This window comes from Triturus cristatus, chromosome 2_2 (genome assembly GCF_964204655.1).
Source record: "Triturus cristatus chromosome 2_2, aTriCri1.1, whole genome shotgun sequence".
NCBI lineage: Eukaryota > Metazoa > Chordata > Amphibia > Caudata > Salamandridae > Triturus > Triturus cristatus.
In genome coordinates this window covers 630,204,471-630,220,290 of record NC_140582.1, presented here as the reverse complement: position 1 = coordinate 630,220,290, position 15,820 = coordinate 630,204,471, and the positions used below count along the sequence as shown (strand labels likewise).

The window sequence follows — 15,820 nt, the reverse complement described above, 5'->3', positions numbered from 1 at the left end:
TTTTAAATCGTTTATAAGCGCTTGGCGATGGCAACCTATCAGAGATTTAGAATATAGTTAAATATAATATGTATATACTAAAATTGATTCTTCACAGCATACTTATATTCTTCATGATATGAAGACTACTGGATAAAAAGAAATACTGCATTATATCTTTTCAGACATCAAAATTGCCATACAGTATCATAGTAAGTACATCAACATATAAAATTAATTATATCTTTAGGGCAGATTTTTGAGTATTTATGAGAGACATCTACTTATTTTGAGGTGCAAGATTATTATAATATTTTTTTCCAAGTAAATATCTAATTATTCTGTGAGAAGAAATAACTCGAGCAAATTCTAGTGTGGAAAGGTCTTTTTTTTTACATCCTAAAATTAAAATATAATATATTTCTCTCCCCTCTTTTCTTTATCCATTTGCAGTTTAATTCTCATCTTTCTTTTTTAATCATTCTCTCTCTCTCTCTCTCTCTCTCTCTCTCTCTCTCTCTCTCTCTCTCTCTCTCTCTCTCTCTCTCTCTCTCTCTCTCTCTCTCTCTCTCTCTCTCTCTCTCTCTCTCTCTCTCTCTCTCTCTCTCTCTCTCTCTCTCTCTCTCTCTCTCTCTCTCTCTCTCTCTCTCTCTCTCTCTCTCTCTCTCTCTCTCTCTCTCTCTCTCTCTCTCTCTCTCTCTCTCTCTCTCTCTCTCTTTTTATTCTTATCTCATGGTTCATTTCTTTTCACTTCTAATTAATTTTCACTCCTTTGTTACTCTGAAACTTTCTGCTATGAAATGTTGTATAAGAATTCTCAATTATGTACATTTTTCCTGACGAAATAAATTTGCTCTTCCAATTGTTATCTATCGATTTCTGAGGAAATAAGGGACATTGTTTCTATAGATTTACATATATGTTTTGTTATATAAAAAGTGATTATTATGTACGTTCTTGTTTATTCTTTTTTTCTTTTTTCCTACATAAATAGTATTATTTTTGATAAAATTGTGATTTTTTTTTTTAGATTAGTTACAATTAGCCGTTGTAAATAAGTGTTTTAATATTGTATTGTTATGTATTTAATTATTGACCCCATTTGCCAGATGTGTGCATATATATAACTACACGTTTGAAAAAGTCACAAAGAATATATAATTGCCTTATTTGTTCATTCATTATCTTTTTTTGTGTTATTATTTTTTGCCCTATATAGTTATTATGCAATAGACTGTCTCCCGATGAAGGCAGCTTTGCCGAAACGCGCGTAGTCTCCATCTACCGCTTTGCTTCCATCAACTAATATATTGACCGTATTATCACCTTCTTATGATATGACTGTTATATCAATTTTTGAACTGTTTATTATTTACATATTTTTGGAAAGAATCCTCATTTTTGTATGCAGATTTTCTATTCTTCTTTTGTAAAAAATAACAAATAAATGATCTTAAACAAATGAATATATTTTTCTGGATTTATATGCTGAATTGAAGGTTAAATCACGTGTAGATATACACCTGGCAACTAGTGGCATTTTTATTATAGGTTGCTATAGTCTTTTTTTTAATATTGTAATGTTTGATAAAAACACATAACCTCATTGGGTCGAAATGTTGATGATAATTAGAGGTGCTCCTTACCTTTGTTCAGCAGACTACCCATTAAAAGCTAAATGGGATAACTGCTCCAACATATATATGTTTTCCATGGACCCCATATTGAGGCATTTATGAATTTGATGTTAATCTGTGTAATGTCTTTTCATATTTAATGTATTACAGTCTTGATACACTTTGTCAATCTTTTATTTTTGTCGTTAATATATAGGTTACATGACAGTCCTGTGTGTTCTCTTTATATGTTATTATTTGCGTTGTTTCATAATATGATTGTTTCATAATATGATTGACAATCTACCGTGCTTTTTTTTTTTTTTTTTGTAAAACATTTTTATTGGCATTTATAAACAATTATACACGTAGGCACAGGCGAGAGCGCCATTATCATATAGGCTTGCATATCAGGAGCATCCAGTCACATCCCTTTCGGTCTCTCAGTCTCGTGGGCCCTCGGGCTACTCGCCTCTACCCTGAGTGGGGCTGCAGGTATGTGTCCGGGACCAGCCTCTGGGTATGCCTTACTGGAGCGCGCAGTGATCGCCTCGCCGCTTGGGGGCTGTGCAATGTGAGTGATCCCCTGTAAGGGGTGTCGTAGAGGCTATAGGGTTGCAGCCATTAACTAACCGTCAACTAACTGGGGACAGAGAAACTAGGGAAAAGGGGTGCACTATGTCGCATATCAGGAATACTTGTAGCTGTGCGCTTGAGAGCTGGACCATCGTGTGGGATAAAGTCGGGGTGGTCACGGATGCGGAGAAGGGAAGGGGGGTCAAGGGAGGCGGGAGCACCGATCATTGCCTATGAGGGACCTGGCGGTGGGACCTGTGGTGTCTGCCTCTGCGAGTCACCGGGTGCTTGGACTGCCTGCGCATTTCCCGGGGTGAGCTCCGGAGTCGTGGGCGCCCCCGGGGGGTCAATCAGTCTTGAACTCGCCACAGCCGCTGTTTCCTGCGCGAAAGCGTGCATTAACATGGCCCAGGCCATGGAGATCGGGTGTTTGCGCATCCCCCGGGCCTCCTCCGTTCTGAGTGTTGTTTCCTCCGCCTTGCCCCACTTCTTGACTGCTCCCACCCATGCCGCTAGAGGGGGCCCCCTGGCGTTTTCCAATGCATAGCGATGCATCGTTTGGCTAGGAGCAACACCAGCAAAGCAAACCTCCTTTCCACCTTCTGGTGTTCATGTCGCCCATGAATACCCAGTGCACACGCCTCCCATTTGTCCAGGTCCTGTAACCCCGTAACCGTTTTAAGGGCAGTGTGAATCGTGTGTCAGTAACTGTAAAGCGTCGGACAATCCCAAAACATGTGCTTAAACGAGGCAGCGGGCTCCAGGCATCTGGGGCAACCGAACACACCGTCAGGGAAATATTTCTGCAGCTTTTCGGGGGTGAGATACGCCCTGTGTAGTATATGCAACTGTATGTTCTTAAACCTTTAATTGCAGGACGCCTTTTTAGTGTTTTCCAGGGCCCTAGTCCACTCCCTGTCATGTAGAGGCCTTTGGAAGTCATCTTCCCAGTGTTCTCTGAGGGGCGCCAGCGTAGGACTCCGCAGGGTCCGTACAGCTTTGTAGATCCAAGTGACAAGATGGCGACCTGACCCCATCTGCAGTATCGCATGGATGACCGGGTGCGTGGGGGGCTCCGTATCGATCCCACGCCACTGCCTGCGGCAGTCTGTGAGAAGTTGCCTATGCCGTAGGAACTGCCCCCCGGGAAGCTCGAAGTCCCCGACCAGTGCATCGAAGGTCTGCAAGCTCTCCCCGCAGAACAGCATCCCCGCCTCCGTCACAGCATGATCCGTCCACACCTGCATCATTCGCTCTGTGTAATGCGCCCGACCCCTAGGGAGCCCCACCAATGGCAGCAGCGGAGAGTACAGAGGAGTATCCCGACTAAGTCGGTGAACACGCGCCAAGCAGGCGCGCGCTGTCATGACCTGGAGGGGCCGGGATAGCGGCGGTGTTGCACCCGGCAGCAGCATGCGATGGACAGCGGGGGTTTGGATCCGCCCCGTCTCAGTGATCAGCTCCTCTTGTGCCCGGCCTGCCGTCCAACGCGACACCCACTGTAATTGGGCGGCAAGGAAATGCGCCTCGAATGAGGGAGCCGCCAACCCACCCTGGTCAAGGGGTAATTGCAGTTTTGCCAGGGCTATACGCCGGCGTCCGTTGCCCCATATGAGGGTCCCAAGCAGGGTATCCAGCTCACGGTACAGGGATCGCGGGGGAACCACCGGAAGATTGGAGAAGAGGTAAAGCAGGCGCGGGACCAGGATCATTTTTGCGACGGCTATCTTTCCCGTGACAGCCAAGTGGAGACCCTTCCAGAAATGGACCAAGGATCGGATGCTGCCCATCAGTGTGTGGTAATTCCCCTCATAGATATCTTGCGGCGTATGATCTAGCTTAACGCCGAGATATCGAACCGCTTGGGGACTCCACGAGATATCAACGTCTCCTATTCGTATCGGACCCTGGGGCACGACTTGTGTTAAGGGATAGACAGTGGACTTGGCCCAATTCACCCTAAGGCCCGTCACCTCCGCAAAATCATGCAGGATGCGTGATATAGGGGTCAAGTCGATAGTAATGTCCCGGACATATATGAGTACGTCATCAGCGTACAGTGATACTGCGTGGGTAGAATCGCCTCTCGGGATGCCCCACTCCTCGCCCGCCCCGCGCAACAGGGTCACCAGCGGTTCCATCGCCAACGCGAATAGTAGGGGGGAGAGAGGATACCCCTGCCTGGTACCACGCCAGATCGGGATGGTGTCCGAAATGAGGGGGCCTATACGTGCTCTGGAACTGGGCGAGGAGTAGCTGAGCCGAGTGTAGGCCTGCAGTTTGGGCCCTAAGCCCATGCGTTGCAGGACCTGAAACATATAGGCCCAGGAGAGTGTGTCAAATGCTTTTTCGAGGTCCAGCACCAGACACGCTGCCCGGGGGAACCGTTCCCGCACCTGGTCCTGCACGTGGAACAACCGTCGGATGTTAGAAGAGGTGTGCCTACCAGGCACGAATACGCTCTGATCTGGGTGGACAAGCCGTGGGAGGATCGTGGTGTACCTGTCTGCCAGGGCCTTCCCGTAGATTTTGTAATCCGCTGACAATAGAGTTATGGGTCGGTAGGAGCCTAGCTGATGCGGGTCTCTATCTGGTTTAAGGAGAGATACTATAACGGATTCGCGCATGGATTGAGGTAGGACCCCCGCGTCTAGAGCTGCCTGGAACTGCAATTCTAGTTGAGGGACTAACTGGGACGCAAAAGTCTGGTAAAATTCAAGTGGGAAGCCATCCAGGCCGGGGGCCTTGTGAGTGGCTAGCGCCTTCATAGCGTGCCGAATCTCGGCCGCCTTGAGAGGGCGATCTAGGTCTAGACGTGTATCACTGTCTATGCGGGGAAGCCGAATACGATCCAGGAATTCAGCCAGGACTTCATCCGACACCGGGGGATGGGGGCTAGTGTACAAGTGCGTGTAATGCTCTTGAAAGGCCTTGAGTATCTGACCCTGCGAATACACCAGGGTGCCCTGGGCGTCACGAATGGCCGTGATGGTCGGGAGGCTCGAATCCTGCTTTATGAGCCACGCCAATAGTGTGCCCGCGCGGTCGCCTTCTGTGTGGGCCCTAGCAGCGTATGCCGCGAAATTAAACCGGCGCATGCTTGCCAACGCTGCTGAGTACGCAATCTCGGCACTAGCTATCTCTGCTGGTGTGGCTTTAGCTGGATCCGTCTCCTTAGTAAGCGCGGCCAGTGCCCCTTCCACCCGCTGAATGTCCCCTTCCAGAACCCGCCGGACCCCCGCAATATGACGAATGCAATTACCACGCATTACAACCTTAAAAGCATTCCATTCCGACGCTCGCGTACTGGCCGTGCCGGCGTTCTCCCGGAAATAATGACTTATGTGATCCGCCCAGGTTTGTCGGAAGACCGGGTCTTCAAGACTGTCCCGAGGGAGGCGCCAAGCAGGGACGGGGGGATGCGGCTGGCGCCATTGCAGTGTTCTCGTGTGGGCGTCATGGTCTGATATAGTTCTACTTAAGTAGTCAGCGTCTAGAACGGTAGAGAGGATGGTGGGGGAACAAAGGAAACAGTCCAGACGCACTCTAAGATTATGCGGTCTGGAGTGGAACGAGTAAAGTTTAGCGATGGGGTTCAGAGTCCGCCAAGCATCTGCCAGAGACCAATGGCGCATCCAGGTTGTGAGCCGTTTTGCCTGCGTTACAATGGGGGAGGTGGGAAGGGGCGGGTGGGATCTGTCTAAGGTTATGTCTTGTACGCAATTGTAATCGCCCCCCAAGATCCACGGCACCTGTGTGTATGTGCTTAAGGGGTTGGATAGCGTGTCCCAGAATTTGGTTTGATCGATGTTCGGCCCATAGATGCTGCCTAGTAATACCGTCTGGCCGTCTAACCGACCGAGTAATAGTACATAGCGACCCTCCGGATCTATTACGTGTGACAATTCCTGAAAAGGGACTCCCGGGCGCACCCATATGAGGGCACCGTGGGCGAATGCGGAATAAGTTGTGGCATAAAGGGTCCCCCGCCAGCGTCTACGCAATTTCGTCACCTCTCCCGCCGTTAGGTGTGTCTCCTGCAGGAATGCAATTTGTGCCTGGTGACGCTTGATGTATGCGTATATGGAGTATCGCTTGCGCGCCGTATGCATACCTCGCACATTCAGTGTAAGAATTGTGGTTTTACCGGCTTGTGCCATCAGTGCATGTGTCTAGTGCGCATCGCAGGACGAGTCAGTCGGGTCCCCCAGGGGCCCCCGGCCCCGATCCATCCGTCCCACCCCCCGCGGGTCCAGCGCATCAGTGCAGCAGTTCAGCGGCTTGTGGGTAGGGACATAGTGCAGAAGGTGTGCGTGGGAAGGGAAGGGGAAACTAGGGTGAGGCGAATGCAACTTGCCCCAACGCGGGGGACATATCGCCAAGCACGATACGTCCAAACAGACTCCCGAATTGCATGAGAGCATGAACCTATTAGTGAAGGGGGGTCGGCTGGCGTCTGCTGAGGGCTCTACGTGCGGGCTATGCGCAGTATCTATGGCTAACCGCTGGGCAATTTAAGCGCTTCTGGGGATGAAAGTGCCCGAGGCAGCGGGGGGAACGCTAGGAGCGCTGGGCCGGCAAATGTACGGGGCGGGGAGTATCACCCCATTCTGTGAATGTGCGGCCCGCTATACGGAGCCAGTCATATCAGGTCGTCCGCCGTTCGCGGGGTGACTGAAGGCAGAGCCCCCGAGTCCACTCCGGACTGTGTCGCCTCACTGTCCTCCTCCTCCTCTGACGTGAAGACATGGGGGGCACACTCCAAGTCCGTTGCCGGGGAAGCCGGGCAAAGGCCCGCCGCCGCTTTTAGGGCCTGGCGCCGTTCCTGGACGATCTGCTCCAAGTCCGGGGACCCCAAAGTGTGTGACGGCCCCCCGGGGGTACCTGGGCGGTGTCGTCTCCGTGAGCGCTGCCTCCTGGGTCCCCCCACGTTCGCTCGTTGTTCCTGAGGGCGCCCAGTCCGCCGGCTCACAGTACAGTTCTGGTCTGCCCAGCCGTGCGCCTCCTCAGGTGTTGTAAAGAAGTGGGTGACACCGCCGTGGATGATCTTTAGGCGGGCCGGGAATAGGAGAGAGTACTGTATTTTTTCTTCCCTAAGGCGCCGTTTCACCTCCAGAAAGGAGGCCCTTTGGTGTTGGACTGCACGTGAGTAGTCGGGAAAGATCATGACCGTTTTATTCTCGATGCGTAGCGGGCCTGCCTGCCGGGCCGCCCGAAGTACCGCATCCCGGTCCCTGAAGTGGAGGAATTTGGCCAGCATCTGGTGAGGCGGGGCTCCCGGCTGTGGTCGGCGAGCCGGGACGCGGTGCGCCCTCTCAACCGAGAAGTATGCTGTGCGGTCGTCACTAGGGGTGAACGATTTAGTCCAGGTCTCAACGTACTCTCACCGCATCTGCTCGTTCAATTCCCTCCGGCAGCCCGAGGACGCGAATGTTGCAGCGTCGAGACCGCCCCTCCAGGTCATCAACGCGTTCTTCCATGGTGGACATGCGACCCATCAAAGTGTGCATCGAGTCCCGGTGTGTGTCCACCATAGGTTGGATGTCGGCGACCGCTTTTGCGTTGTCCGTGACTCTATCCGCTAGTTTACGGTGGTCATCACGGAGGAGACTGACGTCCGTAGTTAGGGTGCCCAGCTGCTGCTCCAAGGAGAGTCGCGACTGCTCAATCGCCGCCAGGACCTGATCCAGTTTGGTCGACCAGGATGGCTCTCCATTCGATCCTGCGGCCACGGGGCCCCTCCACGCGTACCAGCCGGGACACCTGACGCTACCCCTGGGGTCGACAGCACTGCCCTAGACTTGCCCATGACGTCCACCGGGAGGGCTCCTGCAGGTGCGGAGCGGGCGCTGTATCCGAGCTAGGTGTGGTCGTGACCGGCCCTGGGCCCTCCGGCGCTCTGCTGCGACGCGTCGTCACCAGGCGCTGTTGCTGGGCCGTATCGCCTGTGAAGTAGGCGGGCCGCGGAGGGCAGAGCAGCCGCTCGAGCGGCGGAGGTCACCCACCGGGCCGTCGCCAGTCCCCTCTCGTCTGCGGCAAGGTCCCTTCTCCGTGTGTCACCAGGACAGACTCCGCCACCGGGTCAGCTATGCTCCTTCAGGGAGACTGAGTCGGCATCAGTGCCTCGCGGGTCCCCCGCCGTCTCCCCCGCACTCCAGTCAGACCCCCGGGGGATCGCCGCTGTTAATGCGGGGCCCGGATAGCACCTCCGGGTCCTAGGAACTGGTGCGCAACACTCCACGGCCTTGCCGCTCCTCCTCCCAGGTCGCTACACCGGGATGCCACAGGCCGCCATTTTAAGGTCAGGCAAACGTCCCCGCAGCCACCGGAGGCCTCCTCACGCTGGAGTCACCCCCCCCCCCCCCCTGGCGCCGCATTCAGTCCTCTGCACCACTGCGCGGGCCCACCTGTACCTCGGCCTCCAGTGTCCCACAGTGCGGTTGCCTCCTGCAGATCGCCTCACAGCCGCGCTGGTCGACAGTGGTGGCAGTCCTCGCTGGCCGATGCTTGCATCCACTACACCCCTCGTCGGGTCTCTCCGTATCGCTCCTCTTCTCCGTAGGTGCCCCGACTCACCGCAAATGTCCGCCACACGGGGGGGGGGGTATGGGGGGCTCACCGGCACTCTCGGAGCATTGGGACCCGTGGTCCGTCACAGTATTGCCCCCCCCCCCCCCCCTCCATGCAATCCGCTCCCGAGGCAGCCAGACAACCCCCGCGGGGGTACGGGATCTCCACCTCCAGCGCTCCGATCCCTGGCCTGTAGTATGTCAGCGGTTGCGGCGGGCGCCATTTTACGATCGGCACCTCCTCATCCGAGCAGCCCCCGCTTTCGCCGAATTCCTGGCACCCAAGGTCCGTTCCGCCACCGGGTCGCCAGCGCCGGACTCCCCGCGCCTCAGGGCAGCTTCAGAGGTTGGTAAGGCGCCCCCAGACTCAACGAGAGCAGGCGAGGTGAAAGCCCGATCTCGGAGCCTCAGCAAGACGCGTCCGTCTCGGCGGCCATCTTAGCCACGCCCCGACAATCTACCGTGCTTGATTCCATTTCTTGTTTTTGCCATTTTGTTTTTCATTTGGTAATCTGATTCTTTGCACAATTTGTCAACATCCTAGTGATAAAGGATGTTAAATAATTTTTGTAAAAGAAATAGTGTACCCCCTACAGAACAAATTGTCGTTACCACTAGATTTCCAGAGTTCTGCGGGATACTGGGTAACCCCATTAGTCTGAATGCCCTAAGAAGTCCGGCAGCTCGCTCTTAACTGTTAGAATGGTGGAATTCTCCCAGTTCATCAAAAGACCGGAGGCATCCCATAGATCTAAGGCATTTACATGATATCGGCAGTGGTCTCATTGTGTGTCACTGAACATATATAAGCAGATCGTCCGCATATAATGATAACCTGCCCTGAATTCTGTTGGGCCATTGAAAACCAGACACCTGTGCGCCCAGGCATAGCCAGACCTCTAGGAGTTCAATCATCAAAGCAAATAGAAGTGGCGATAGTGAACACCCCTCATGCGTGTCACACTGTATCGCAAAGGGCGAGGAGAGAGCTCCATTTACCCAGACTCATGCCCAGAGATTGTTGTATAGCATTTTATTATACCTCAGAAAACAGGGACAGAAGGCCCATTCCTGCAACACCTGGTACATAAAAGGCCAATGGACCATATGAAATGTTTTCTCAAAGTCCCTTGGAAGGAGAGCGGCCTACCCCTTTCATTTATACAGAGCGGGTTAGGTATATCCACTGCAGACGACTGAGGCACGTCTGGGTATTCCCAGACGTGGGACCCATGCTCACTACGCCACTGGAGTCAAGCTATCCTGGCTGATGACGGCTGATAGCCAGAAACCGGTCCTAGGATGCTTGATTCCGGTCCAGGGAAGACATGGCTTGGCAGTTCGGGCTGGACTGTTCCCATGAGGCACAGGGTCAAGACTAATTTGCATATGGCCATGTCTGAACTGGGGTGGCGTAGTGGGCAAAAGAACGATGGATTTAACCCAGATCTCTTGACTGGGGGAGAATGTCTGCATTGTCAGCATTCCGTCCATCATTTGTTTGTTGTAACGCTGGTACCCCTAGCAGGCATAAAACCATTCTGGTCATTGTGGACAAGTGTAGTTATCACTTTTAAGAGCCTGCCCTTCAGGACCTTTGCTAGAATCTTAGCCTCAACATTGATAAGGTAAATAGGGCAATACGATGAGCACTGGGTAGGGGGTGTACCTGCCTTGTGGACCGCTGTTTTTTGGGTTTCTTTAAGATCTCTTGGGGATGTTCCGGAGGTCAATACCTCCTTGAAGAGCATGACGGTGAGACAACAATAGTGAGTCCTATTTCTTCAGGAACTCAACAAGAAACCCATTTAGGCCTGGGGATTTTCCACTGGCTATGACCATGATGGCACAATGGATCAAATCTGCTATTAATGGTTGATCTAGCTTGTACCTGTGATCCTAGGTAAGTGTTGTCATGGAAACATCTGGGATTATGGGTCGCTCGGTTTCAATCTGTATCAGGTCATTCTTGGTGTTCAGTGCTGCATAATAGATTGCAAAGGTTACTGCAATATCGTGCCCGTCCATGACAAACCACCCGGAGATGTCAAGTAAAGATGGAGCTTGCCTGTTTTGTCCACCATTGCTCTTTTGGCATTTTAACCCATGGGTTGGCAGATCTGGAAATCACCATGGTAACACTCTACTGAATTTAGTACTCTTTAGTACAAAACCTAACATCCGCTTTTTCTAAAACCTGGAAGAATTCTTAATATCTTGGGGCAATACTGTGTCATCAGAGATGAGCACATCAGTGACTCTATACACTAATACACAGAGAAATAGAATGTAGATCAGTACTGTGCTACAGAAGCTGGTAATTCCTACAGATCTCTAAGAGTAAGAGGGAAGGGTGTTCTACTCCATCCTTTTCCTATCTTGAACATTTGAGGAGACTATAGAATGATGCTAGACCTCAAGAGACTGAACAGACGTCAACTTCTATCACTAACCTGACTCTTTCGCCATAGGTATAGCTTGACGGAGAGTGACAGAAGCCCCACTCCACCCCCATGTTTTTCTTGATAGTAGTACGAGTCAGTCGCAAACCCAACTGGGAGCTCTGAGTATCTGTAACCGCTTTTCTACCTCCTGGGACAACAAGAAGACCATATGTGCTAATGTGTTATTCAGTCTCCAAAACACATAAAAATATGATTTAGCACCTTTTTCTAGACCTTTCTCCATGAGGATTGGAGTATGTGAAAGTATTTACTCCCAATTTGTGCTTGTCTATGCTACATTGCTGTAATTTGCCAAATGTCTTAAAGTTTACTCTGAGTTTTCTTTGTTTATACATCACAGATAGACGTGATTTGTTTTATTCCTGTTGCAGAATAATACCCCTTAAACACAAAACGAATGAGTCCTGTTATCCAGTTTAAACCAACCTGCAGTTGAGCTCTGTAAATGGGCAGTTAATTCTGCAGTATGATTCCCTTGCCTTTTATACCTGCAAAATAATGTATGTTTAGCCTTTACTCCTTGCGTATAGTAGGAGACACAGATTTAAGCAAGTCATGCATAGTGAAGACTCAAATTTTCTCAGCATCCAGTCCTGAGTCTATCGTATGTGAGCGAAACTTATTTGATATAAGCAAGACTTACTGGTAAACCTTATACAGTGAGATCATGAACTCCCATTACATTAACTCCTGTCCTTCCTCGACTATGAAGCAAAACATATTTTTTAGAATTAGGTGGGGTTTAATTATGGCTGCCAGTTAATCTCATAAGACCTTCTAGTCTTCTGATAGCCCCAGTAGTTTTTGGACATGGTGGCAGAATAGGATGATCATCCTATTATGTTATAAATTTCAATCCAATGTATCCTGACAACCACTATGCTTAGACAGATTTGTTTGATGTGGGCTTTCTGTACACTTGAAGTTTTCATAATTAAAAGTTATTTTATTGTCTTTTGGAAGTGCAACTTTGAGTTGGCGAGGGGTGCTAAGGCCCCATTTGGCTCAGAGACATTGGTAGTTATTAGAATGTCTGGCTCTTTCAGTTAAATGGGATTAGCTGTCATTTTAAAGGCAGTCCAAGTTTTTTTTTTTTTTTTTTAAACCGTTTATTGCAATCTCAAATATATACAAGTATGGGCCTACAACCTTCCGGCCGGCCTCTAAAGTGACAGAAGCAAATGACATACATACAATGAGGCACCTGACTTTGCAGAGACGATAAAGCAGGAGGTATCAACAACGTGGGCCACATGACTCTGAGCCCACAATACGGTTTCGTTTTATACAACACAACAACATAAAACCACACCCGCAAGGCAACCCGCGATCGAAAAATGACGACACGTGCTCCTCCAGTGGGGGACCCCAACCATCCCAAAAAATCCAGAGAGGGGAAGGGAAACAGATCCGGGACTGGGAGAACAATGTGCCCGGGGCTGAGGGAGGGGGTCAACTAGGGGGATGGAGCTGGTGAAGTGGGAGGCAACAACGGCGGCTCGCAAATACCCCCGCGGTAGGCGTTCCAGGGGCCCCATATCTTCACCCATGCCCCAGGCTTACCCCGCGCCACATACACCACCTTTTCTCGGAACATGCACCAATCCATGTGTTCTTTCCAGGCTGACACCGCCGGGGGCCTCTGGGATCCCCACAGTTGAGCAATGTCACGTTTAGCTATCATATATCCCAGAGTCACCCATCGCGTCTGCGGAACCGAGTAATCGGTCGGTTCCCACACATTCAGCAAGCATCTCCTCGCTTCAGGCAACAACGCGACATGCGTAACCGCTCGCAGGACCTCATGCACACCACGCCAGAATCGCTCCACCCTCGGACATTCCCACAGAATGTGCAAAAAAGTCGCCAAAGCACCACACCCACGCTTACACAATCCATCCTCGGCATAGCCCATACGCAAAAGCCTTGGCCCCGTCATATACACCCGGTGGAGTATCTTAAGCTGGACGAAGCGAAGGCGAGCCGGGATGGCCACCTCCTTCGGAGAGGCCACCGCGGAAATCCAGTCCTCGTCGTCCAGCTCCAGCCCATCGGCAACCCAAGCCTCGCGGAGGCCAGTCAGTAAGCCCGAGCGGTCATTTATCAATTTCTTGTAAATGAGGGAGATCGTGCTGTCCGGAACGTGGCCATCTAGCACTCTATCCTCCAGGGGGGAGGACTCCGGGATGGAGGCCACGTCTGGGAAGACGGAACCCAGTGCATGACGGATCTGCAGGTAGCGAAAGTATTCACTGCCCTGCAGCTGAAACTCTGCCTGCAGCATCTCGAATGTTTTGAATCCTCCCCTCGTCCAGAGATCCCCCACTGTACTGATGCCTATCATGTCCCACCTCTCGAAGCCCTTCGAGGTCCACAAAGAGCCCAGCCTCTCCGACGCATACAACGGTGACGCTCGGGTTAAACGGTCCTTCCATCCCATAGCTGCATTAGCCGCGTGCCATACTCGCACCATGACACGCGTGGGTCCCGTCAAGCGGGAATCGGGCACGCTAGTGTAGAGCGCTCGATTGTAGTCGCCACCGGGCAGGAGCATTTTGTCCATTTCAAATGCCGGGTTTAGGGCGGGCCCATAGAAACCGTGATTAATTGCAGCTAACTGGGAGGCCCAGTAATACCGCTTAATATCCGGGAGTGCAATCCCTCCGTCGTACCACGGGAGCGTCAATTTTGCCAGAGCTATACGCGGCCTCCCGTCCCAAAACAGACGGCGCTGCAAGCTCTCCACCTCACGGAAGTAGCGCGCCGGGACCAAGTCCATAGTGTTCTGGAGAGCGTACAGAAAGCGCGGCAATGACATCATCTTGAAAAATGCCGCCCGGCCGAGCGGCGAGAGCGGCAAGCGCCGCCAACGCGCGACATCCTCCTTCAAGCGCTGGAGGGGGGGAAGCAGATTTCGCTCGTAGCGGGCCACCGGGTCCAACGTAATATAGACCCCCAGGTATCGAAATCCCTGCGAGGCAATCTGGATCGGACAACCCCGGGGGAGGACAGGAGCCTCCCCGGAAAGCACATAGACACAGGATTTAGCCCAGTTGATGACAAGGCCTGAATTACGGCCAAAGGAGCGCAAAACATCGACCAGGACAATCAGTGACTTGCGCGGGGAGGCTAAGTACAAAAGGATATCGTCAGCGTAGAGGGATACGCGGTCCTCATACTCGGGGGTCCAACGGAGACCACGGATAGAAGGGTGCCACCGCAGCCACTCCGCCAGGGGTTCCAAGGCCAGTGCAAAAAGGAGTGGCGACAAGGGACAACCCTGTCGCGTGCCCCGTCCCAGCACGAATGGGGCCGAGACTCGACCATTCACCACCACCTGTGCCAATGGGTCCGAGTACAACAATTTGACCCAACTGATGAATCCCGGGCCAAATCCAAATTTCGCCAGCATCGCCCAGATGTAGGGCCATTCGAGCGTGTCGAACGCCATGGTGGCGTCTAAGGACGCCAAGATGGCCGGCTCCCGCACGAACGGCACACACGCGAGCACCCCGTGCAAGCGCCGCAGATTAAGGGCCGTATTGCGATGGGGGATAAAGCCGGACTGGTCTTGGTGGACCAAATCGCCCACCACGCCGACCAGCCGGTTGGCGAGCACCTTGGCGAGGATTTTAGGTTCCGCGTTCAAGAGCGAGATAGGCCGGTAGGATGTGACCCGGTCTCGCGGTCTCCCCTCCTTGTGGATAACTACGATGGTAGCCAGACGCTGGTCCGGCGGGAGGGAGCCCCGCGAGTGGGCCGCAAGGAACATTGCGCGGAGATGGGGTGCCAATACATCCGGTCGCAGTTTATACAACTCGATAGGAATGCCGTTCGGGCCCATGGCCTTGCCAGAAGCGACTGAACGGATAGCGAGGGCAATTTCGTCCGAGGTGGGGGCGGCCTCCATCAACTCCCTGTCCTCCATTGAGAGGGAGGGCAGCGCGATGTCACGCAGCAGGGCATGGGAATCCTCCTCCGGGCAGGGAGAAACCGGGGAATAGACCTCACGGAAATAATCCGCGAAGCAAGAGACAATGCCTTCCGGCTCAGTAACACGTACACCATCCATTCTCTCAATCAGCGGGACCACACGACTAGCTCTCTCCTTCTTATCCAACCACGCAATCAACTTGCCAGCCTTATCACCCACATCATACAATCGCCCCTGTTGCTCTCTGCTGAGGCCCCTGGCCGCCTCCTCGACGAGGGACCTATAGGCCGCCTGCTTAAGGTGTAGAACGTGCAGCGCAGCGTCAGTCACCCCACTCCCCAGATCCCCCTCCAGTTCAGTAATTTCGGCCTCCACCCGGGTCACCTCCTCCTGTGCGCGCCTCCGGGCATGGGAAATAAAGGAGAGGGCCTCCCCTCTAAGCACTGTCTTGAAAGCCTCCCACAGGGAGATGGCCGACGAGACAGACCCCACATTCTCCTCAAAATACCGTTGCAAGGATTTAATCAAGTCCGCACGAATAGTGGGGTCGCGCAGGTACCAGGCATTGATTGGAGCTACCCTGCCCTCTCCCCTCGGGAAGACACCAAAGTGCAACAGGAGTGGGGAATGATCTGAAATACCCCGCGCCAAGTGGCGCACCTCCCCCACTCTCCCGGCATA

The 15,820-nt window shown here is 52.3% G+C and overlaps 1 protein-coding gene across 4 annotated transcripts in view; it reads left to right on the top strand.

Moving 5' to 3' along the window:
• Positions 1–15,820, top strand: part of MFAP3L (microfibril associated protein 3 like) — a 465,114-nt gene that overhangs the window by 281,133 nt on the left and 168,161 nt on the right. The window lies entirely within an intron of this gene.